Below are 27382 nucleotides of genomic sequence, written 5' to 3' on the forward strand. Positions count from 1 at the left end.
GGTTAGGTGCAAAACAGAGCCAGGCCGTGTGCTATACAAGGCCAGGTAAAGGTTGCAGAGAAGGGAAGTGTTAGGGCCGTGTCATCCAGACACGGCCGTGTGGGATCTCCCGAGGAGAAAAAGGTATAGGCCGTGTCCCAGACACGGTCGTGTAAATAATCCCGAGAAGAAGGATGGAGAGGCCGTGTCCCAAACACGGCCCGTGTCTGGAATCCAGAGAAGAAAGAGAAGGGGGCCGTGTCACAGACACGGCCGTGTGATGAGCAATGAATATGGCCGTGTGATATCACATGGCCCAATCCACTTCTTTCTAGGGAATTAGGGCACGGGGTGTGGGCGGAACACGGCCGTGTACCGCCGCTCGTTCCTCTTTCCTATTTTCCCATTTCTAAAGGTTTAAACTACTTCTTCTAATTTTTCTTTCTCATTCTTCTTAAGGAGACTTGATTTTCTTCCATGGAAAACGTGATTGAGGAGATTTCGGCCACAAGAAAAGGGAAGGAGAAGGTGGTTGCAAGAAAGGAGAGGAATGTTTGCTTTAAAGGTATTTCTAATGACTTTGGTATTGTTTTCTCTAGTGATGAGCAACGGTATAGATATTCTTCTTTATGTAAACGACCTCTTTTAGGCACTAGGTTTCTTGATGTTGAAACTTTAGAAACTTTGGGGTTTAAGGATGATTTAGTTTGGTTATTTGAAAGGATAGGATGGAGTGGTTTAGTGAACATGAAATATCCTACTTATCCTAGAATTGTTTTTGAATTTTTAAGCTCAATAGAGGTTGATAATGTTCAAGGTGGGGGGAAGTTTAAATTTCGTTTGTTTAATGAAAGTTATGAATGGACGTTGGGAGATTTTAATACTTGTTATGAATTGCCAAAGAATGAGCTGTGTGTGATTTTGCCCCAATTTGAGAATTCACATTTTTGGCAACAAATTTCTGAACAACCGCTATTTGATCCTCATAATCTAGAGTTTCCCAAATTATCAATCCTATTTTTAAATATGCTTACTTATTCATGAAAAACACTAGATTTGGAAGGGAGGACAAAGAGGGATCAGTAAGACTTGTAGATTTGTATTGTTTGTGGGTAATGGTAAAAAATGTTCAAATTAATTTTGGTTATTTCTTTCTTAAACATTTGGCAAAATTAGGGAAATCGAATTCTACCACACCTATTATTTTAGGGGGATTACTTACTCAATTGGCCTTAGTATTAGGATGTGATTTGAGTGAATTAGAGGTGGTGGAGAGTTCTTGTACATTGGATTTGAATTCATGTTTAGCAATGAAAATGATTAAGCATGAAGAGCATGGATTTAGTTTAGTCATTAAAAATGGTTTCCCTTTAAAACTGCCCAATCATGATTTTACTACAATTCATAATAAAGAGAATTGGTGTTTGAAGTTAGCTAGGCAACAATCTAGAGCTTTGTCATCTTTTACTCCAAGAAATGTTTCTAAGGGTAACCAAGAGATTCATAGTTTTATGTTTCAAGATCTTAATTCTGCTTTGAAGAATATTCATAGTGATTTAGATTCAACTTACAAATTTCTTGAGAATAAGAAGCTTATGGAGGAGGAACTATTTAAAAAGTTACAAGATTGTTTTAAGAGTGAGAGAAAATTGTGTGATAAGATTTCTAAAATGATGAATGCTTATAAGGCTAAAATGGAATTTCATGAAGATCTTAGAGGTTTTATGAGATTTGTGCAGGATGATATTGATAAATTGTTTGAGTATCATAATTTTTTCAGAAACGAAGTTAAATGGTTTGTTGAAGATTTTGCACTTCTCTTCCCTGATTTTCCTGATTTTCCACCTCCTCCACCATATTGATTTCATCGGGACGATGAAAAGTTTAAGTCTGGGGGGGGTGTCATGTACTGTTTAGTTTGGTTTTCATTTTCAGTTTTTAGTTTTTGTTAGTTTTTCACGTTGGTTCTTGTTGCTTTATTTTGCTTGTTTTTGAAATAATCATGGCAAAAAATTTTTTGAGAACATCAATCTTCACTTATATGCTTTCTTGGATTCAAGTGAAATGTTAGCACGATTATTGTCTTGATTCATGGTGTTCGAATGATGCTAGTAGTAAACTTTGTGTAGTTCTTTTTTCTATCTTGGGAAGCATTAATAAGCTGAGAATCTTATGGTGATGAGTTTTAGTTTTGGTTCAACCTTAAGGATTTTATCTTCACTACACTTGTGCTTGATGCTTGAATAGTTGATGTCATTGAAATAGTCATGATTCATCTTGTTTGCTTAGTACTTGGTTTCCATGGTGATTTCTCAACTTTCATTTTGGTTACTGGATGAGGCTCAAATCATTAAAGCTCATTTGGAAAAATCAAAATATCCCAACATGTGTGCTAAAAGTACATTTGTGAATAAGTTTTGCATAATGCAAACACTAAAAAAAAAAAAAAAAAAAGGATATAAAAAACAGTTGTCATGAGTGGAATCTAGCAAGTCACCCCTTTGAGACCGAGTTAGGTTACTGGGGAAATGACTGCTTAGCTTCCCTTGAGATTGAGCACACCTTTGAGACCTTGGGTTAGTTGAGAAATATGAACCAAGTGAATGGTGAGTAAGTGTCTATCACTGGTTACTTGTCTTTCACTGGAAACACTAGGAATTTAAATTTGATGACGACTTGACTAGGACATGGATTGAAACTTGAAGGGTGTTGAGTTACTTTTACACTGTGCACAAGATTCTTATGCTTGAACCATACTTTACTTGTTTCCATGATCATGCTTGTTAATGAAACTTTTTGATAGAGTTAGGAAAGTGCACTAGGTTTTATGAATGTGTTGTAGAACATATGAATTTAGACTGCGGCATTTTGCTTGAGGACAAGCAAAGGTTTAAGTCTGGGGGTGTGATGTGCGTAGATTATATACTCTTTTATGCATGTTTTTACGCACATTTACATACTTTGAGCATGCTTGATCTATGCATTTTTATACTTCCAGCTTTCCTTTTAGCATATTTACTCTTTTGGTTCGGAGATCTACTTTTTGTGCATTTTCTGTACACAGGAGTCGATTTGGTGAAGAATCTACATCTTTGGGCAAGCCTTGGAGGAAACAAAGGGAGAAAGCACCAGGCCGTGTATCTCACACGACCCTGCCGTGTGGAGTTTGGCACCAACAGAAGAGGAAGATGACATGGCCGTGTGAACCTCACACGGCCGTGTCAAGATTTGAAGCCAACCAGAGCAGAAGCCTTACATGGCCGTGTGGATCTACACGGCCGTGTGAGGTTTCCAGAAACCAAGCAGGCTGTGGCCGTGTGCACCACACGGCCGTGTAGCATTTCCAGAGAGCAGAAGGGTCCTGGCCGTGTGGCGCCGTGCAGCTTTGGCAGAGAAGGAACTGGACATGGCCGTGTGAATCTCACACGGCCGTGTCACGGGGCCGTGTGGCGCCCGATTCCCTCCTCTATTTAAATCCTCCTTCATGAATTGAAAGGGGATCTCTCCCCCTTTGGGAGAAGGCAAGATTTGGTGGTTTCCTCCCATTCTTGGGAGGATTTCTGGGTGATTCTAAGGGAGTTCTTGATGATTTCGACTCTGGAGCGAGGATTGGATCCGAAGACGAGGCTTCTTCGTAGATAAGTTTTCTCTTTCCCCCTTTTCTTGGTTTCTTGGATTGGGGATTTAAGAAATGCTTGTAATATTCATTTCTTCGGATATTCTTCCTCGATTCATGGAGTAGATCTTGTATTCTAGGATTAAGGGAGTATTTGTATGATGGATTGATGTAATCTCTTATGGATTTGCCATTTTCTTGTTTCAATGACATTGTCTTGCTTGTATCAATTAGATCTTGAATGATTAATGGTGGTTTGTGCTTAATTCTCATTCTTGATTGATTGTTTGGATTTCTTGTGGACTTTGTAAAGATAAACTCTCACTCGATCATCTGAGGGATCCACGTGACAGGCGCAAGCCCGTGTAAGGACGTTTGAGAGATAATCTTGAAGAGGAAATAGGAATATTTAAGAGAGTAGGATGGATTTTGTGATTAGTTTCTTTTATCTTGATATATTAATAAGTTGTGGGCTTCTATGTTGATATCCGAGGAAGGCATAGTAATAGGTGCGCTTCTGTGTAAGGACAACGTAGGTTCACGTCTAATTGATCATATTTAGATACATTTCTCAGTCCTTAGCCGGTTATCTATTGCAAGAGAGAACCGGCAACTTTCTACAAGTATTTGGCAATTGAGGGATAAGAATTGGTGAACCATTTACATTCAAGAAATCTTACAAAGAAACCGAAACTCCTAGAATCTCCCTTATCATAACCCAAAACACTAAACTCTTGTTTGTTGATCTATACTATTAGATTTGTTTACCTTCACTTTGCATTTGAAACGATTGGATAGTTGTTTAGCTAATTCGCATTGAGACATTTCTAGTGCTTATTCCAGTCCCTGTGGATACGATAATCTTTTATATTACTTGCGACATTTCCGTACACTTGCGGAGCGTGACAATCTGTACGATGTTAAATTTGAAGACAACATGCACTCTTTTTAGTAAGGAGAATAACATCGTAACATGTGAATCATACCACATGTGATATTACGACAATAAAGGTAGTAGGATAATGGATCCCTATTTCTCTACTATGTGAGACCTTTGAGATTATATGTTAATCTCAATTTTTTGCCTTAGTGACTATTTACCTGTTTACTTGAAGTTCTAATCAGTGTCTTCTACTTTAGCATGTATCCTATCCTATGTATGACTCGGTCTATGGAACATAACTAGGAATGCGACTGATTAGTATGAATAGATTTAGCTAAAAAGTAAGATTAAATATATTTATATCATTAGATTTATTCACTAGTCGCCCCATTTACGTTATATATAGAAATGAATATGAATATTAGATATGGAACATGCTCTTAACATAATGATCATTATAAGAGATTAGAGATGTTCATATTGATGTAAATGGAAATTATTTAATTTGGGTAAATAGCAAGACATGAATATCTCCAAGATAATGGCTATGTTCCACTGGGAGATTAGATGGATCCTGGATAAAGGCTATGTACCACCAGGAAAGAGGCTATGTGCCATACAAAAAGTGTCTATAATTTATTTGAGCGGCTAAGTAAAGTGTAACAACTTTGTTAGCATTGATCGTTCAAAGAGCGATTATGTAAGGTATAACAATCTTTTTAGCAACTATCACTCAGTGTGCTTGCTGTAGCACGGACCATTTCTCTAAATATGGATTGGATGTTGTAATATGGTCTTTGTGACCAAACTCTCAAATAGTCTATGTAACTTATTAGGTATTTGGGACCAAACTCTCAAATAGTCTATGTGACTTATTAGGTTTTTGTGATTAACTAGTCTTTGTGACTTACCTGAATGAACTAGTCTTACTGACTTACCTTGGACGAGTGTAAGATGTAGGAAATGGGAAAGTGGGAACATGCCCATGTTCCCCACTACTCTTAATGGAAAAGTCCATTATACCCCTGGGTTATTTCCCTTTATAAGGGGGTGCCCAAGGTTCATTCAGAAGAGGAAGGAGGAGAGTGGAAAAGTTTTTCACACGACGGTGGAAAGAAATATAGAGAGAGGGAAGAACATCTGAGGCGGTGGGATTTGGTTCGTGGAATTGTGAAGAGCTTTCTGATCTTGTGATCGTTCTTCCGACAGTGAGTCTTGTCGTCGCCGATTGCAGATCTGCGGAAGATCACTGTAAGCTTTTATCGTTTATGCTTTTAATTCATTTTATTCATGCATTTAGAATATCAGCATAGGCCTCTCCTATCTTTCTCGCCCATGACTTCTACTTCATCCGACAGGTCGACCTATCATAACCTATATCAATATTCTTCTCTGACAACATCGCTCTCATTCCTTACATGGCTACTGTGATGCAGATTGAGCTGGTGATGTTGATGATCACACTTCCATATGTGCTTATATTATTTTCCTGGGTCCCAATCCAATCTCGTGGAACTCCAAAAAGTAGGGATTTATTACTCACTCATCTACTAAGGTTGAATATCGAGCCATCGCCTCTATATATATGGAGCTGTAAAAAGTTCAATCCTTTCTTCTTGAACTTGGTGTTGCCCTTGCGCCTTCTCCCATCTCTATATACTGTGACAACATTGATGCCACTTACTTATGTGTCAATCCTGTGTTTCATTTTAGCATGCAGTATATTACTCTAGATTATCATTTTGTTCGTGAGTTAGTTCAGAGTATCAAAGTTCATGTCTCTCATATCTCGTCCTCTAACTAGTCGGCTGATTCTTTGACCAAGCCTCTCCTTAATTCATGCCTTCGTCTGCTATGTTCCAAGATTCTGTACGCACCAACCATCTTAAGGGAGTCTATTGGAATATATCTTTTAATATTATGCATTATCTTTTGTATATTCTGTTTCCTTTATCTCGTATAATTCCTTATCTGTCTTAGGTTTATATTTTGTATATAAACTTGTCTTGTATTCATTTTCGAGATATATGAAATTATATATATTCTCTCAATAGTTTTTATACACATGACTCCCGTCTACCACTCTCACATACATCTAGGTGCCCAGATCACTTTTAGGCGCCCCGACACCACTTTCGAACGCCCCGCACACCTAGTCGGATATGAGATTCGGGCAGCATATCAAAATCGAGTATTCAGGTTGGGTATGAGTAGAATTCTACTAGACTCATCTTCAGACCCGACCGGGCCATAATTTTTTTTTTAAAATAATCCATTTTTACAAAAAAAATCCAGAGCTTCTATATAGGGGGTTGATTCTTTTGATATTTTCTTGTTCTTATGTTATTTCTTATACATGGAAACAACAAGAATTTGATACAGAGGATCTCAATAACCAAACGAATTGAATTCCTCACTCTTAATCACAAGGAATAATCGTCCACTATCAAAGTTGGGGTCTACACTCATCAAAACATGAGGTATGAGACTATTTCTTCAATGCGGTCAGGGATAAATTTTCTACTTGATAAAGTTATTCTAATGGATTTGAACGTTAATATATGTCACATTTTTAAATAATATATTATATATTTATTATATTAATCATCTTATTAATATACTCATATTTATTTTGATATTAATATTAATTATTTATCAGTCCCATTATCTATTTATTTAACTTTATTCTTTATATTTATTTATTTTTATTTATTTTATATAAATTTTTCTCATTAATCGTATTTAATTTTTTTTTTACCGCGGTTAATATGTGAGTGTTATAACACTTTTCTACATTGGGTTGTAACACTATTTGAGTGTTATAATTCCCACGTATTAACACTAATGTGATGCTCTAGGTCTCGGAGATGCGATGTTAAATAAGGGGAACTGATCTACTAGATAAGGGCATCTTCAATCATTACAGTTCTATAAAATTTATTTTATAGTCTCCCATATACAACCTCAATTTCATATCAAAAATATAAAAACCTATTATTCTTTCTACAATAAAAAAAAACATTCATTTAACCTTTTTTTTACTCTATATTGTTAATTTTTTTTATGATAAACTCAGTTAGCCTCATTGACTAATTTATCCCTCGGTGATCGGCTCGACCCCATAAAAATTTTTCATTGGCCACTAAGGTAAATCAGAAATCGCGTGTGGCGGGCAACTCAGAAGCCCAACATCTTTTGGTTACGTGCTCCATTTGGATGAAAAATTTCTACAAATACGTCATAGTTGAGGATCAAACCGTGAGTACCTGAGAGATAATTTGGATATCCTACCATAACACCATAACCCCGGAGACATTATTAATTTTTTTATATATCATTAAATATTGGTTGTAACGACCACCCTTCTTACTATACTATACTACTCTCTAAGGTGACCATTACTTAACTACTAACTCTACTTAACCGGTCTGATCGAAACCACGAAGAGTCTCTACCGAAAAATTTTGACAGAGTCTCCCCTGTACCGGTGACCTTAAACTGGGATACAAACATAATATACATGTAATGCCCGAAAATTCTCAAAATTATTTTAGAAGTATTCTACGATTTTTCTGGAATTTTAGGATATTTTTACAGAATTTTTAGAGTAGCGGAAGTAGCAAAAATAAATAGAAAACGAAAATAGCCTACGCGGGAATTGAACCCGAGACCTATTAGGTCCTACGACTTATAGCGGACTCTAGTAACCAAGTGAACCCAGCAGGGCCGTGCTGAAAGGAAAGGGAAACAATTTTATTTAAGTTAGAGTTGGGTGAATTAATTCCTAAATATAAATAGGGATTTAAGTGAGGGTTATTTTAGTTTCCACCGAGAACTTCCTCTCCCTCAAACCCTCACCGCCGCCCACTTCCCCTCCTCCTTCTCTCGGTGCACCAAGCCAAGGGCTCTAGGAGCACCTCCCGGAAATACAAAGGATACGAGGACGCTCCTCTCCGCGAGAGGAACACATAGACGCGAGAAGATCGTCGAAGAGATCTCTCCTCCGGAAAGCCTAGCGATTAGATTTGTAAGAAAATCCGAACAGGAGGTAAGAAATCCCTCACCTGCAGTATAAGTAGCTCTCGTGTGAATTTCATATATTAGTTTAGTAATATGTAGACTATCGACACAAAGGATGCGAATTAGTGCATACCAAGTGTTCGATTTAAATTATTTAGCACAGAAAAATGCAACTTAGGCATTTTAGTGGCTTAGATAAATGTAATAGAAGCATTTCATAGCTTATTGAGTCTTGCTCCAGCTTTTACAGGACCAGATGTCCAATGGGTGGACTCCCACAGTCGCCTCTAGGTATAGATAACCTAGTTCTGGGTTTAGACAACCTAGTAAAAGCAAGACAAGAATGTATTAGCTTATGTTCAGTATTTTGTTTTAGCAGAGGCACTGTACTGGATTAGATATCCATTGGGTTAGGCTCCCACAGTCGTCCCTAGGTTTAGATAACCTAGTAAATCCTACTAAATTCGGGACTTGCAAACCCGGGTCTAGTTAGGGATGCGCGCATAGCACGTACAGTTGCCGGACCCATCAGCAGTTTGATTATGTATTTTAATCTATTATGATAAGTAGTTTTCAAAGCTCACAAATCAGTCATGAATATAGTTTAAATTCAGTTCTAGCTTAGTTTGATTTTAGCTCGGTTCACGTTTCAGTTTAGCTCTCATTATTGATACATGTGATAGTTCTATGATTAGTTTTGGATTCTATGTTGTATGATACCATGCCATGCTCTCACCGGTTCAATATGTATTTCAACTAACATGTTTTCAAATCATAAATTACATCGTGTGCATGTTTTACTGAGGTAGATGGTTTCTTACTAAGCTCTCAAACTTACAGATACTATTTTCCTTATACTGCAGATAAAGGTAAAGGGAAGATGGACTAGCGGAGGCTGGAGGACAATGCTGCAAAGATGTGTGTGGATGGAACTTGGGACAAAGATCTTAGAGAATTTCAGCGAGTTTTGTTTTGAACATTAGAATTTGTTTTAGCATTTTATTATTCCGCACCTTAGTATGTTAAATGCCATGAACTAGTGAATCATGCACTCTATCATGCTTCGAACATTGTTACATGATGTTAGAATGTTTCCTAACCATTTTTGAACTTGTATGTGTGATTGAGGCACGAAACAGTGCTGAAATCAGACTTCTGGTATGAAATCAGAAACCCCAATCGATCGGCTGATCGATTGGAGGCTTCTCAATCGATCAGTCGATTGATTGAGAAGTTCGTACCGCGAACAGTAGGCCTCTGGATCGATCAGCCAATCGATCCAGCAAATTCTGTCATGAACAGAAGGCTCTGGGATCGATCACTGGATCGATTTGCCAGTCTGGATCGATCAGCCGATCGATCCAGAATATTGCCCGAGCACAGTAGCGTGCTGGATCGATCACTGGATCGATCCAACCTAAGCCCCACATACAGTACCTGGATCGATTCGGCCATTCCAATCGATCCGTGGATCGATTGGGAGGCCTGATATCAGAAAGAAACTATTAGTTAAGTTCCTTGACCATTGGGGGATGTAATATATGTCATGAATAGTTTAGATTACACCCCTTAGCACATGTAGAACCAAGAAATGATAATAGTTTAGTAAAATTTTAATTAGTACAGCTTCCGCACTTAGATTTAATGATGGTCATGGAATAGTTTGCACAGCATAATGTAACGATCGGCCTCACTGCCTAGTTAGTAGGAGGCGGGTCGTTACAGAGTGGTATCAGAGCAGTTTCCATATTTCCTACACACACATCAGCATTGAACCTGCAGCTTCCAAGTAAGAACACCTCTCACCTTATTTATGTTTCCTGTTTTCATGTTAGAAGTAAATGAAGCATGTTTATTTATGATAGTACCTAACATGATAACTATAGATATGAAGTTATGATTGTATTAGTTATGTATGTCCTCTATGTCTCTAGAATGGCACGGGGACACCCAGCTAGAAGGGTACCAGCTACAGAGCCCCAGCATGAGGCAGGCAGTTCAGTGTCTCCCCCAGACCTTACAGCATTAGTGGCTCAGTTACAGCAGCAGCTAGCTGAACAGCCAGTAGTCTTAGAGGTTCCACCAGTCCAGCCTACAGCACCAGTAGCCCCAGCAGCAGAGGCAAAGAGAGAAGCCTATCTGATCCAGTGGCAGAGAGTCAAGCCCGAGAATTTCTCAGGCACCAGCGAACCATGGGATGCTCAAGCTTGGTTCAAAACACTGGAGAGCACGATGGAGCTTCTGGACTGGCCAGAACATGAGAAGGTGAAGTGCGCCTCCTTCTGTCTGACGGGAGATGCATGCATGTGGTGGGAGAGAATTAGAGCGAAGCGCCCAGTAAATCAGATGACATGGGCTGACTTCGAGAAATAATTCTTCGAGGAGTTCTTTCACATGCGGGTTACAAACCGCCACTACGACGAGTTCACTGAGTTTCGTCAGGGCAACCTATCAGTTGAGGAAGCCGTGAAGAAATTCAATAAATTGGCTCGTCTATGCCCTAAACTAGTCAGCACAGAAAAAGAACGAGTCCAGTTGATGCTCAAGATGCTGAGGCCGGAAATAGTAATGAACGTGGCTGGTGGCGTTTACAGGCTGCAAACCACCGAAGAACTAGTCAGCAGTGCTCTGACCACCGAGCACTACCAGAATAATATCAAGCAGCAGAAGCAAGTCCTCTCAGAGCCCAAAGGGAAAGGATGCTCAGGTACTCAGAAACAACCGGGCCACAACTCTAACTGGAAAGGGAACCCCAGCAACAAGCGCAAACCAGGGAGTTACCCAAAGGGAGGACCAGCCAACAAACAGCCTAGTTATCCCAAATGTGCTACTTGTGGAAAATTTCACCCAGGAGTTTGTCGCAAGGGCACACGAGGATGCTTTGAATGTGGACAAGAAGGGCACATGGCCAAGCAGTGTCCGAACAAGGCCAGCTTTCCTCCACCACAGCCGATCCAGTACTAAGCCAAGCCAGCACAGTTGCATCAGATGCAGGCCGCTTTAGATGGTCCCCACATCAGCCAGGGCAGACTAGAAGCCCCTCCAGCTCTGACTAATGCTAGGATCTATTCACTGACCAGAGAGGACGTAGCAAATGCCTCGACAGTTGTTACAGGTCAGATTAGTATTTTACAGCAAAGTACAACTGTCTTATTCGATATTGGGGCAACCCATTCTTATATATCCAGGGCATTTGCTGAGAAGTTAGCAAGACCTCCAAAGGTACTCAGTAGTCAGTTTCTGACGACCTTACCTTCAGGAAAAATTATGGCATCCACGCACTGGCTCAGAGCAGTGCCAGTCATTATAGCAAACAAAGAGATCTTTTGTGATATGATAGTGCTAAATATGACTGACTACGACGTCATATTTGGGATGGACTTCTTGATCAGATACGGTGCCTCCATCGAGTGCCGTAAGCAGAAAGTTATATTCCAACCTGAAGCAGAAGCACAGTTCGAGTTCGTCGGAGAACCAAAGAGAAAGCCCAAGAAATTTCTCTCAGCTATGAAGGCACAGAGATTAATGGATTCAGGATGTACGGGATTTTTAGCACACGTAGTCAGTACCAGTCAGGACAAGGACCGACAGCTAGTAGAGGTCCGAGTCGTATGTGACTACCCAGCAGTCTTCCCTGAAGAGTTACCAGGCTTAGCACCAGACAGGGAGATTGAATTTGAGATAGAACTCATTCCCGGTACAAATCCTATCTCCAAAGCGCCTTACCGCATGGCTCCAGCAGAACTAAAGGAACTTCATGAGCAACTACAGGAGATGCTGGACAAGGGCTTCATACGCCCTAGTCACTCACCATGGGGAGCGCCTGTATTGTTCGTGAAGAAGAAGGACGGGAGCATGCGCCTGTGTATAGATTATCGGGCACTAAACCAAGTCACGATTAAGAACAGGTATACTCTTCCTAGAATAGATGACCTGTTCGATCAGCTAAAGGGAGCAGCAATGTTCTCTAAGATAGACCTCAGATCAGGTTATCATCAGGTGAAAGTTAAAAAAGGGGATATACCCAAGACAGCATTCAGGACCAGATACGGACATTACGAGTTCGTAGTCATGCCCTTTGGTGTGACAAATGCCCCAGCTACTTTTATGGACCTCATGAACAGAGTATTCAGGGACTACCTAGATAGATTTGTTATTGTTTTTATCGATGACATTCTTATCTATTCAGGAACTCAAGAAGAACACGAAGAGCACCTGAAAATAGTACTGCATATCTTTCAGCATAACCAGTTGTACGCCAAGTTCACAAAATGTGAATTTTGGTTAGATCAGGTGTCCTTCCTGGGTCACATCATCTCAAAGGATGGTATTATGGTAGACCCCAGTAAGATAGAAGCTGTGAGTAACTGGAAAAGACCCAAGAACGCTAGCGAGATCAGAAGCTTTCTGGGATTAGCAGGTTATTACAGAAAATTTGTAGAGGACTTCTCCAGGATAGCCTCCCCACTGACAGCTCTCACCAGGAAAAACAGGAAATATCAGTGGATAGAGGACTGTGAGAACAGCTTCAGCGAGTTAAAAAGAAGATTGACCAGTGCACCTATTCTAGCTCTACCCGAGAACACAGACAGCTTCGATATTTATAGTGATGCCTCTAAGTTGGGACTAGGAGCAGTGCTGATGCAAGATGGCAAGGTAATCGCCTACGCCTCCAGACAACTCAAGGATTATGAGAAGAACTATCCTACTCATGACCTTGAGCTTGTAGCAGTGGTGTTCGCTCTCAAAATTTGGAGACATTACTTGTATGGAGCTCAGTGCAGAGTGTATACAAATCATCAGAGTCTGAAGTACTTCTTCACTCAGAAGGATTTGAATATGCGACAGCGCAGATGGCTAGAACTGGTTAAAGACTACGATATAGACATCCTCTACCACCCAGGAAAGGCAAATAGGGTAGCAGATGCACTTAGCAGAAAGTCCAGTGCTGCCCTATTATCTTTAGCAGCCATGTCACCGCCCCTACAGAAAGAGATCACATATTTCGGTCTCGAACTCATAGTTGGACAGCTCTCTACTATGGCATTAGAGTCTACCTTGTTTGGTGACATCCAGACAGCTCAGGAGCAGGATCCTGAAATTCAGAAAATCAATAAGGATTAGCAGGAACAGAAAGTGGAGAATTCAGAGTGTCCGCTAATGGGGTGTTGTACTTTGGTGATAGATTATGTGTTCCAGATCAGGAGGAACTACGCAGGAAGATTTTAGATGACGCTCACAAGACTCCCTATGCGATGCATCCAGGCTCCACCAAAATGTATCAGGACTTGAAGAAGCATTTTTGGTGGCCTGGGATGAAGAGAGACATCGCTCGATATGTCAGCATCTGCCTAACCTGTCAGAGGGTTAAGGCAGAACATTAGAGACTAGGAGGAGTCTTGTAGCCCATTCAGATACCCGAATGGAAGTGGGAAGACATTTCCATGGATTTCATAGTAGGACTACCCAGAACCACGAATGGTTTTGATACCATCTGGGTAATAGTCGACAGGTTGACTAAATCAGCCCACTTCTTAGCTATCAGGATATCCTACTCCATGGAACAGCTAGCACAGTTGTATCTCAAAGAGATCGTTAGACTACATGGAGTCCCACGAACCATTATATCAGACAGAGACAGCAGATTCACATCACACTTCTGGGAGTGTGTACAGTCAGCGTTGGGCACGAAGTTAAAGTTTAGCACAGCTTTCCATCCTCAGACAGATGGACAGACAGAGCGGGTAAATCAGGTACTTGAAGATATGCTCCGGGCATGTGCCCTAGATTTCAAAGGAAGTTGGTGCAAATATCTGAGTTTAGCAGAATTTGCATACAACAACAGCTATCAGGCCACTATCGGTATGGCACCTTACGAGGCTCTCTATGGGCGGAGGTGTAGATCTCCAATCTGCTGGTATGAGAGTGGTGAACAGAAAGAACTAGAGCTTCAGACAGATCTAGTAGCAGATACCACAGCACTTAGACAGCAGATCCGCCAGAGGATAGAGACAGCTCAGAGTCGCCAGAAAAGCTATGCTGATACACGGCGCAGACCTTTAGAGTTCTCAGTTGGGGATTCAGTGTTCCTCAGAGTAGCTCCCATGAAGGGAGTAATGCGTTTTGGGAAAAAGGGCAAACTAAGTCCCAGATATGTGGGACCATACCTTATCAGCAGAAGAGTGGGCAAGGTAGCATATGAGCTAGAGCTACCCCAGGAAATGTCAGCTGTCCACAATGTATTTTATGTCTCTATGCTGAAGAAGCATATCCCAGATGCCACCCAGGTGATTGAGCCCCAGTCGGTACAAGTCCGCGAAGACCTCAGCTATGACAGTCGGCCTATTAAGATAACAGACTGAGCAGTTAAGAAATTACGGAACAAGGAAGTACCATTAGTCAAAGTTATTTGGCACAGTCACACAGCAGAAGAGGCAACTTGGAAGACAGAAGCCAGTATGAGACAGAAGTACCCAGAGTTATTCTAAGTTCGAGGACGAACTTTTTATAAGGTATGGGGGATTGTAACGCCCGAAAATTCTCAAAATTATTTTAGAAGTATTCTACGATTTTTCTGGAATTTTAGGATATTTTTACAGAATTTTTAGAGTAGCGGAAGTAGCAAAAATAAATAGAAAACGAAAATAGCCTACGCGGGAATTGAACCCGAGACCTATTGGGTCCTACGACTTATAGCGGACTCTAGTAACCAAGTGAACCCAGCAGGGCCGTGCTGAAAGGAAAGGGAAACAATTTTATTTAAGTTAGAGTTGGGTGAATTAATTCCTAAATATAAATAGGGATTTAAGTGAGGGTTATTTTAGTTTCCACCGAGAACTTCCTCTCCCTCAAACCCTCACCGCCGCGCACTTCCCCTCCTCCTTCTCTCGGCGCACCAAGCCAAGGGCTCTAGGAGCACCTCCCGGCAATACAAAGGATACGAGGACACTCCTCTCCGCGAGAGGAACGCATAGACACGAGAAGATCGTCGAAGAGATCTCTCCTCCGGAAAGCCTAGCGATTAGATTTGTAAGAAAATCCGAACAGGAGGTAAGAAACCCCTCACCTGCAGTATAAGTAGCTCTCGTGTGAATTTCATGTATTAATTTAGTAATATGTAGACTATCGACACAAAGGATGTGAATTAGCGCATACCAAGTGTTCGATTTAAATTGTTTAGCACAGAAAAATGCAACTTAGGCATTTTAGTGGCTTAGATAAATGCAATAGAAGCATTTCATAGCTTATTGAGTCTTGCTCCAGCTTTTACAGGACCAGATGTCCAATGGGTGGGCTCCCACAGCCGCCTCTAGGTATAGATAACCTAGTTCTGGGTTTAGACAACCTAGTAAGAGCAAGACAAGAATGTATTAGCTTATGTTCAGTATTTTATTTTAGCAGAGGCACTGTACTGGATTTGATATCCATTGGGTTGGGCTCCCACAGTCGTCCCTAGGTTTAGATAACCTAGTAAACCCTACTAAATTCGGGACTTGCAAACCCGGGTCTAGTTAGGGATGCGCACATAGCACGTACAGTTGCCGGGCCCATCAGCAGTTTGATTATGTATTTTAATCTATTAAGATAAGTAGTTTTCAAAGCTCACAAATTAGTCATGAATACAGTTTAAATTCAGTTCTAGCTTAGTTTGATTTTAGCTCGGTTCACGTTTCAGTTTAGCTCTCATTATTGATACATGTGATAATTCTATGATTAGTTTTGGTTTCTATGTTGTATGATAACATGCCATGCTCTCACCGGTTCAATATGTATTTCAACTAACATGTTTTCAAATCATAAATTGCATCGTGTGCATGTTTTTGTGAGATAGATGGTTTCTTACTAAGTTCTCAAGCTTACAGATACTATTTTCCTTATACTGCAGATAAAGGTAAAGGGAAGATGGACTAGCGGAGGCTGGAGGACAATGCTGCAAAGATGTGTGTGGATGGAACTTGGGACAAAGATCTTAGAGAATTTCAGCGAGTTTTGTTTTGAACATTAGAATTTGTTTTAGCATTTTATTATTCCGCACCTTAGTATGTTAAATGCCATGAACTAGTGAATTATGCACTCTATCATGCTTCGAACATTGTTACATAATGTTAGAATGTTTCCTAACCATTTTTGAACTTGTATGTGTGATTGAGGCACGAAACAGTGCTGAAATCAGACTTCTGGTACAAAATCAGAAACCCCAATCGATCGGCTGATTGATTGGAGGCTTCTCAATCGATCAGCCGATCGATTGAGAAGTTCGTACCGCGAATAGTAGGCCTCTGGATCGATCAGCCGATCGATCCAGCAAATTCTGTCGCGAACAGAAGGCTCTGGGATCGATCACTGGATCGATTGGCCAGTCTGGATCGATCAGCCGATCGATCCAGAATATTGCCCGAGCATAGTAGAGTGCTGGATCGATCCAACCTAAGCCCCACATATAGTAGCCACCTGGATCGATCCACGGATCGATCCAGCCATTCCAATCAATCCGTAGATCGATTGGGAGGCCTGATATCAGCAAGAAACTCTTAGTTAAGTTCCTTGACCATTGGGGGATGTAATATATGTCATGAATAGTTTAGATTACACCCCTAGCATATGTAGAACCAAGAAATGATAATAGTTTAGCAAAATTTTAATTAGTACAGCTTCCGCACTTAGATTTAATGATGGTCATGGAATAGTTAGCACAGCATAATGTAACGATCGGCCTCACAGCCTAGTTAGTAGGAGGCGGGTCGTTACAATACATCAGCCACAGGTGGCTGGAACATATATCAAACACACAAAAGAAATAACATCACCACGCAGTTTAATAAAATCAAATCATGCAAGTAATGAATAGCGGAAACAAAATAAATTACAGCTTGAATTTTCTTATCAACCTATATACAGAATTAATCTAACAAATTCTTAGACTAAGTCCCAAGACTTCCATAGTCCTGACATCACACACCATCCACACCTCCTCCTCGTCTTCCTTTATCTGCAGTAAGAGGAAATGCAATCTATAAGCAAAATGCTTAGTAAGCGCTATCTAACTCATAAAATATCGATATGCATGTGAATATACTTAAAACTAAAACTGAATGCTCAAAAGGAAAACTACTCATGCTCATCTACTAGTAAAACAAACAAACATACTGAAATGCTAAACATGTAAATCTACTCATGCTCAGAAAATAGCAAAGAACAGTAAGCTAATCTAAATAACATGCTAGCATAAAAGAAAACTCAAATTGCTGCTTTTAAAACAAAATGAAACTTATTTCATTTGTTCTAAACCTATTCTTTTATTCCACTTGTTTAAAACTTTTACTTTAACACTTTTATACTTGTGTGAAACTTGTTTTACTTGTTCAAAAACTTATACTTATAATACTTCAAAATAATAATCAACTTTCGTCTTGGGCCCGGCAACTGTACTTGCTATGCGCGCATCCCTAACTAGACCCGAGATAGCTGGTCCCGAATCTAGTAGGGTTTACTAGGTTATCTAAACCTAGGGACGACTATGGGAGCCCAGCCCAAGGATAACTGAGAGTCCAGCACAATGCCACTGATAAAAGTAAAATATTTGTTATCTTTTAATACTTCTAATATATAATGCCTCGGCATTTTAACGAGCACCTTGTGTGCCAAAATCCCTAAAGTCTTGACTTTGGGATCTACTTAAGGCCTTGGCCTTTTTCTTTCTTTTCTTTATCTTTCTTATACTTGTTAATACCTCTAATAAAAGAATGCTTCTTTAAAAACTTAAATGTTTAAACAAATTCTAACTTTGAAATGCATAAACAGAAATCTGCATACTATGCTAATCAAAATTCTGCATACTATTCTAATCAAGATTCTGCATTCTATGCTACATTATTTCTGCATACTATGCAAACATAAATTCTGCACTATAATACTTAACCAAACTGCACTATAATCTTTATTAAAAATCTGCACTATAAGCTTAATTAATTAAAATCTGCACTATAGGCTTAATTAAAATCTATACTATAGGCTTAATTAAAAATCTGCACTATAAGCGCTTAATTAAAATCTGCAATATAAGCTCTACATAAAAATCTGCATTATAAGCTTAATTAAAATCTGCACTATAGGCTTAATTAAAAATCTGCACTATAAGCGCTTAATTAAAATTTGCAATATAAGCTCTACATAAAAATCTGCATTATAAGTTTAATTAAAATCTGTACTATAGGCTTAATTAAAAATCTGCATTATAAGCGCTTCTTATGCTTCGAATTCAAGAAGAACAAAGGTCCGAAACTACTCCTACTGCAGGTGAGAAGCACTTACCTTGATTCTTGGACTCACAACTGAACAAAAAGGGCTTCTAGTGTTGGATTTTTCGGGCCGCGAAAACCGCTTTTCGCGTCGCGAAAACCCCGAATCACCCAAAGCCGTAGATCCGTGCAAGGAAAACCGAACGAAAATTACGAGTACGAGTTTTAAATATCTAGATCTACTCCTAGATCTATGTGTTAAGAAGTATACCTTGAAGCGTGCCCTTTTCGCGTTCCCGCTCGTCCAAGGAATTGCCGGATCTCTAGACCGTCAAGCGTCGGTCCTCTAGAAGTATCCACACGGACACGTAGGTGGAGAAAACCTCACACAAAGGTGTGCTAGCACCTTGGTAAGATTCGGCCAAGCAAGGAGGAGAGGGAGAGGGAGAGCTTGAGGAAGAAGAAAGAGTAATAATCACACTTGAATAAAATCAAATTTCATTCACCACTTTTGTGTGGCCGGCCACTCCATGGAGTGTAACTCCCATTCCACATTAATCACAATTAATGTGAAGCCATTAAGAGGTGTTTTGTAACTCCTATGATGTGGCACATCATGAAGATGTGGACCATTACCATTGGTCCACATCTTGCCACTTCACAATGATGTGGCAAATGAGTAACCTCCACTCATTTAATGTGGCTAACTCACATTAAATACAATGGAGGCTTGTAACCTCCATGAGGTGGTAAAGCAAGATGATGTGGAGCAACACTATTGGTCCACATCTTGCCACCTCACTCATGATGTGGCAAAGAGTCAAGTCAAACTTGACTCTTCCTCTTCCTCTCTAGTCAAGTCAAACTTGACTCAATCTCTCTCATGGTTGATCTAATCTAACCATTTGATTCAAGCCAACTTAATATAATGAATCTAATTCATTAAATTAAATTGATCTAATGAGTCATAATCTAAATTAGACTCATTAAATACATGAATCAACTTGAGTCTAACTCAAGTAGCCCAATTTGGATTACTCTTAATCCAATTTGATTCATCAAATGAATCTAATCCTCTTGGTTCATCGTATGAACCAAATCTCCATCTAATTGTCCTTAGTGTGTGACCCTATAGGTTCTTGTAACGTTGGCAATGCCCTAAACCCATTTAGGAGCATAAGTAATGAGCGGTATCTAGCAACACATCATTACTACCCAAGTTACAAGAATGTTGAGATCCAACATCACCTTGTGACTACTAATTGTGACTCCTCACAATATGTGACATTTTCCTTCTATCCTAGACATCTAGATTGATCAATGTGAGGCATAGACCGTGTCATCCTCTAATCAATCTAAATCTTGAACTCCAAGTAGACTCACTCGATCAAATGAGCTCAGCATCTAATGTTGACTCATTTGGGCATGGCCATGCACTTAGTGGTCTCGCTCTATCAAGAATACTGATGTCGCTCCCGTCATATGGGAGGGATAGATCCCATCTACATCACTCACATCCCTCTACATAATTCGTTATATACCCAGTAATCGCCTTTATAGTCCACCCAGTTACGGGTGACGTTTGACGAAACCAAAGTACATAACTCCTTATGTAGGGATCCATGGTGACTTCAGGTCTAAGGACTAATAGTCATACTAATAGTCACATGAGAAAGTATATGACACCCATATAACGATCCATGATACTTTCTCATGGCGGGTCATTCAGTATACATTCTCCAATGTATACCCATGTGTCAGCTTGATATCTCTATATCCATGACTTGTGAGATCAAGTCATCGAGCTGACCTACATGCTAGTCTTATTGCATTAACATTGTCCCTGAATGTTAATACTCGATTAGGAATGATTTAGAGTAGTGTTCCCTATATCATCTCACTATCGATTCAACTAATCGATTGATATAGGTATGAACCTTCTACTCAAGGACGCTATTATACTTAGTTTATTTGACACTAATACAAATAAGTATAATAACCAAACAAATGCCTTTATTAATATACAAGAATATGATATAATGAGTCCATACAATCAACAAATGATTGACTCTAGGGCTCTAACTAACATCTAGGACCTTGGTCGACCGCCGGAGATGATGCCCTCACTCCCTTTCGTTTTCTGCCCGAGCTCCGCCATCGTACGCAGAAGAGAAGGAGAGAATGGTCTAAGTCACGGGAAAACAGAGCATCAACTTATCCCTTTTTATAACTTAATATTTCTGTTAATTCCTTAAATAAATTCGCTACCTTTTCTAAACAGACAAATCTAACATCAACTTATCCCTTTTATAATCCAATATTCTGCTAACTATCTTAAATAAATTTGCTACCTTTTCTAAACAGACAAATCCAACATCAACTTATCCCTTTTATAATATTCTGTTAACTATCTTAAATAAATTCGCTACCTTTTCTAAATAGACAAATCCAAGATCAACTTATCCCTTTTATAATCCAATATTCTGTTAACTATCTTAAATAAATTCGCTACCTTTTCTAAACAGAAAAATTCGTTTGGCCACCTCGCCAGCCGCGTTTTGACCGAGTCAAAGGTCGTGGGTTCAATTCTCGGCTTGGACATTTTTTGTCAAACTTCCTTCGTTTAGTAAAAATATCAAACGACCTCCAAAAATTACATAAAAATACTCTAAAAATTTCTAAAAATCCCTAGAATATTTCTATAGCATTTTAAAATATTTTTAAATTACTTTTAGGACTCTAATTGAGGTAATTTGGGGTGTTACATTGGTCACATCTATATTATTAATTTTGAGATAAAATAGTAAGTCTTAAATTTCACTACGAGACTACTAGATCCAAACTTCACATCCATGTAATTAGAACATTTTTTCACTTTTTCATTTCAAAAATCTTTTTAAAAACTTCTGGTTGGAGTTTTTACCTTCAAGCACTCGACTACTCTCCATTATTTCTTAAAATCAAAGTTACAGTATAGAGGGTGGATGTATGGTATCTCTAGTATAATAGTCATGAGTCAATTCTTAAAAATTGATGACTTAGAGTTTATCCCACCATGTGCCTATGACCTATGCTCTTGCATTTACCACCTTCTATATTCGTGGGGCCGGCACTAGGGGGGCCGCTAAGGTAGCTGATCTATTTTTTTTTAAGTTAAAGTTGCGGCCCTCAGGGCATAGCACAGATGGTGGATGCATGACATCTCTGGCATAATGACCAGTGGTCAATTCTCAGGAACTGATGACCTGAGATTTACCCCACCATGCGCCTATGACATGTATACTTGTATTGATCTCCCTCTATATCTATGGGGCCGACATTAGGGGGCTGCTAAGGTAGCATATCTACCTTTTTAAAAATCAAAGTTGTAGCCCCTATGGCTATCCGAGCGACTACTCTTCATACTTTCTTTAAATCAAAATTGCAGTCCCCATAGGCTATTCGGGCTGGTACTTGACAAAGGCATTGTTATATAAAGTCTGGGATCGAATTCTAACAAGTGCATACTCCTAGAGTGAAGTACCCCCTCTACCATATGGTCTCCATGGGCTATCTGTGAAGTACCATATTATCATAATGTGGGATCATAGTGATAGGGCGCTAGGAGTGAGGGGTCACTTGGGGTGAGCATTATCTCCTTGGCCCCTTAAAATCGAAGTTGCTGATTTTTTGTTTTTTGGGTAACATCAATGTATGCTTTAAATAATTTGGAATAAATTATTTGAGAACTATTAATTATTTAATAATTAAAATCTATGAATTATTTAACATTTTAGCTCATTTATATATGCATAAAAAGATTGCAAGTTTACCCATTGGTGTAGTGGGAGGGTGTCTGTTCAGTTTTGTAGATATTTAAAATTAAGTTCTAATTTTGGTGTATTAATAGATAATTTTCTTAATAGATGATTGACATAAAAATGATGAATTGATGAGCTATTTACTATGAGTATTTTTTAATTTATTATTGATAAAAAAAAATTTAGTAGAATCTAACTAGTCTTCCTAAAATTAACCTATATAAATGTCAACTACAAAAATAGAAATGGCAAGTTCATGGTGATTGCCTTGTCGATAACACATTGAAGTTCAAAAGGTTTAAAATGCAAATGCATGATTACCGACTAAGCAATCGTTAAATTATCTACATTTATTAATTAGCATCGACAATTTTTTTTAGAGGTGAGTGAGGATGCCCTAGGGAGTAGCGTAGACCGTGGATATATGTTATCTCTGCGTAATGGTTAAAGGTAGATTCTTAAAAATTGACGACTTGAGGTTTACTCCACCATGCGTCTAACGCCTGTGTATTTATATTTACTTCTCTCTATATATGTGAAGCTAACACTAAGGGGGTCATTAAGATAATGGATTTACTTTAAAGGTGAGTGAGGGTCATCCCCATAATTGGCTCAGTAGATAGACGCATAGGTAATGACCGTAGAGGCCGGGGTCCAATCTTAATGGAAGATTTCATCACCCTTTGCTGGACCTTCGCCCATGCATTTACTAGTTTGGATTTTTTACATTTACCTCTTTTCATACCCGTAGGATCAACTCTAAGAGGCTATTGATGTGGCAGTTCTGTATTTTTAGAGGTGAGTGAGGGTTACCTCCTGGGCAGAGTGTCATGGTTAAGCTCTCCAGTGATAGATCAAGTATCTAGAGTTTGAAACTTGGCATGTGACGTATTATTAGAAATTTTTCTCCTTAATAGGTAGCGAACCAGAAAATGTTGGCGGTAATGATGAGTCTCCATGTATAATTTCTTGATTTATATAGATAACCAGTGGAAATTTTATTAGTTAGAGCCCTAGAGCCAATCATTTGATGATTGTATGGACTCATTGTATCATATTTTTGTATATCAATAAAGGCATTTGTTTGGTTATTATACTTATTTATATTAGTGCCAAACAGACTAAGTATAATAGCGTCCTTGAGTAGAAGGTTCATACCTATATCATTCAATTAGTTGAATCGATAGTGAGATGATATAAGGAACACTACTCTTAATCATTCCTAGTCGAGTATTAACATTCAGGGACGATGTTAATGCAATAAGACTAGCATGTAGGTCAGCTCGATGACATGATCTCACAAGTCATGGATATAGAGATATCAAGCTGACACATGGGTATACATTGGAGAATGTATACTGAATGACCCGCTATGAGAAAGTATCATGGATCGTTATATGAGTGTCATATACTTTCTCATGTGGCTATTAGTATGACTATTAGTCCTTAGACCTGAAGTCACCATGGATCCCTACATAAGGAGTTATGTACTTTAGTTTCGTCAAACGTCACCCGTAACTGGGTGGACTATAAAGGCGATTACTGGGTATGTAACGAATTATGCAGAGGGATGTGAGTGATGTAGATGGGATCTATCCCTCCTATATGACAGGAGTGACATCGATATTCTTGATAGAGTAAGACCACGAAGTGTATGGCCATACCCAAATGAGTCAATATGAGATATTAAGCTCATTTGATTGAGTGAGTCTACTTGGAGTTCAAGATTTAGATTGGTCAGAGGATGACACGGTCTATGCCTCACATTGATCAATCTAGATGTCTAGGATAGAAGGACACTTGTCATATATTGTGAGAAGTCACAATTAGTAGTCACAAGATGATGTTGGATCTCAACATTTCTTGTAACTTGGGTAGCAATGATGTATTGCTAGATGCCGCTCATTGCTTATGTTTCTAAAGGATTTTAGAAACATTGCCAACGTTACAAGAACCTATTGGGTCACACACAAAGAACAAGTGGATGGAGATTGGGTTCATATGATGAACCAATTGGATTGGGTTCATATGATGAACCAATTGGATTCAAATTAGACTTATTGAGTTAGACTCAATTAGATTCAATTGTTGAATGAGTCTAATTTAGATTTGATTCATTGAGTCAATTTATATTAATGAATTGAGATTCATTAAATTAAAATTGACTTGAGTCAAAGGTTGGATTTAACTCAACAAGGAAGACAATTGGTCAAGTTTGACTTGACCAAGTAGAAATTGAAACATCAAGTTTGACTTGATGTATTGCCACATCATAAGGATGACTCATCCTTGCCACATCACCTCCACCTCATGAGGCATGCCACCTCATGGGGGTTACACTCTTCCATGGTTTTAATGTGGCCGGCCACATTAATGGGGAGTTACATTATGTGGCCGGCCACACTAATGGAATAAGGGGGTTTTGATTTTGTGGAGTTATGTGTGCATTCATTCTCTCATCTTCTTGCTTGCTTCTCCCCTCTCTTGGCTATGTGTTGCCGTGACTTTCATTGAGAGGAGAAGGTGGTTGAGTGAGTTAATCCAAGAAGTCCAAGAAGAAAGGTAATATTTTTAGAGGAGTGTATTGTATTCTCTTCTTTGTTTTCCTTTCTTCTTCCATTCCCATCCGAGAGCCCTAGAGAGAGTGCTAGCACACTTGGGGTCTTTCTTCTCCATCCTTTGAGTGTGAGAGACACTCCTTGTTCGTGTGGATATCACTAGAGAAGTATCTACCTTGATACTTTGGAGATCCGACACGTACCTTGGACGAGCGGGATTTGCGAAGGCACGCACCAAAGGTATAAAGTGTTTTCCTTTGTAGATCTTTTCTAGATCGTTGTTTATAACTCATACTTGTGTTTTCGAAATTTTTCCTTGCACGGATCCTACGGCTTTGGGTGATTCGGGGTTTCTGCGACGCGAAAAGCGGTTTTCGCGGCTCGAAAAACCCAACAGTGGTATCAGAGCCACGTGCAAGGCTTGTACGAGTTTAATTTTTGGTTTTATGAAAACTAAAGTTTCTGTAATTTTCTGTAAAATTATGATTTTATAGTTTTTATGGGTAATTTTTCCGTAGAAGCGAAGCACAAGTGTCTCGGCACTTGTAGTCTTCGGCTACCGGAAAGATTTTTCCAAAACGGTTTCGTTTTGCCCCAAATCCGTTTGGGACAGCGGGCTTGGGTGCCATTAGATCGCAAAGGAGCAACTCACGATGGTTAGATAGTGGGTAGGGGTACTGCCCCTAACCCCGCAAGGGGATTTGCTCCGCGATTGCACCCGAAATCGCTAAAAACGAACCTGTCGGGAAGATTTTTCCGAAACGGCAATGTCTCGACCCAAATCGTTTTGGGACAGCGAGTTTGGGCGCTGTTGGATCGCAATGGAACCCTCGCGATGGTTAGATCGCGGGTAGGGGCGCTGCCCCTGGCCCCGCAAGGGGATCCGTTCCGCGATTGCGCCCGAAACCGCTAAACGGGACCGCCGGGAAATTTTACTCGTAAAAATTGTAAAAATTATTTTAAAATTATAGAAAATTATGAAAATATATAATTTTGAATTATATATTAATTTTGTGATAGTCATGGCCCAAAAATCCAATATGATTGGATTGTGTTGTAATTCATAATACGGCCTGCGTGCCGTTATGTGTTTGCGCGTGTTGTATGTTTTATTTTTCCGCGACCTGCGCGTCGTGCCTTTCTCTTATATTCTTGTTGTAAATTAGATTTAGACTCGAATGTAACTCGAGTTTCAAATTGTAATGTACAAATTGGAGCGGTGGAGGGTCCACACGAGACGGAGTTCCGAGGCGGGCACGAGCAACACAAGGTGGTCAAAGGGAGGAGCTTGGAGAAGCTGTTGACCATTCGATCTTCTCATTGGCTTGAGAAGATCGTAGTAGGGCCATGACTAAATCACAAATATATTAATTAGTTAATTGCTTATGTATACGATGCATGTTTAATAAGTAATTAATTAATTAGTGCCTTACGAATAGATTAGATCTAAGTCGTGCACATGATGCACCCTTGCGATTAGATTAGATCTAAGTCATGCACAAGATGCATCCTTTTCGATTAGATTAGATCTCGATCGAACCAACTCTAAATGCCTAACCGTGCCGTGATACCTATCACTACCTCGATCACATTTATTGTTGAATCTGCCAAAGCAGAGCAATACATATTATCTTGGTAGGGTACAGAGGGACAATCTTGGTCCCGCCTATCAACGCATGGGTGAATACAAACTCAATTAGATTGAGTATTCCTAGTTACTCGGTTGGATCGAGTCAACTATAGGCATTCTTCCAATAGTTGGAATGATAGGTCAAAACACATCTATATTAACTCTCGGGCGTATTAGCCAAAGCTAACTCGAGTTTTAATATAAATGCGGATATTGATTTTATAAACAAGAGTTGCATAGAGATGTAATTGGTAATCGTTACCTACCGATCATACTAAGCCTTGGGCGTATTAGCCAAAGCTAACTCAAGGGTTAGTATGATGTGGATCTTGTCCCACAAGAATTATAGAATTCAGTGGGAGCATCATTTAATTAAAGGCCTAATTAAATGATTTTAAAAGAATATGATATTTATTTCTGCATTTATTTCTGTTGTAGAATATCCATGACGTCGAATACGAACACTTTCTCTCTGCGATTTGTCCTTAAGAAGGACAAGCTCAACGGAGTAAATTTCCTGGACTGGTACAGGAACCTGAGAATAGTTCTCACTCAGGAACGTAAACTGTACGTTCTGGAGCAGCCCATTCCGGAGGCTCCTCCTGCCACTGCCACGCGAGCAGACCGAGATGCTTACAAGAAGCATCAAGATGACGCA

Source organism: Zingiber officinale, chromosome 1B (genome assembly GCF_018446385.1).
Source record: "Zingiber officinale cultivar Zhangliang chromosome 1B, Zo_v1.1, whole genome shotgun sequence".
NCBI lineage: Eukaryota > Viridiplantae > Streptophyta > Magnoliopsida > Zingiberales > Zingiberaceae > Zingiber > Zingiber officinale.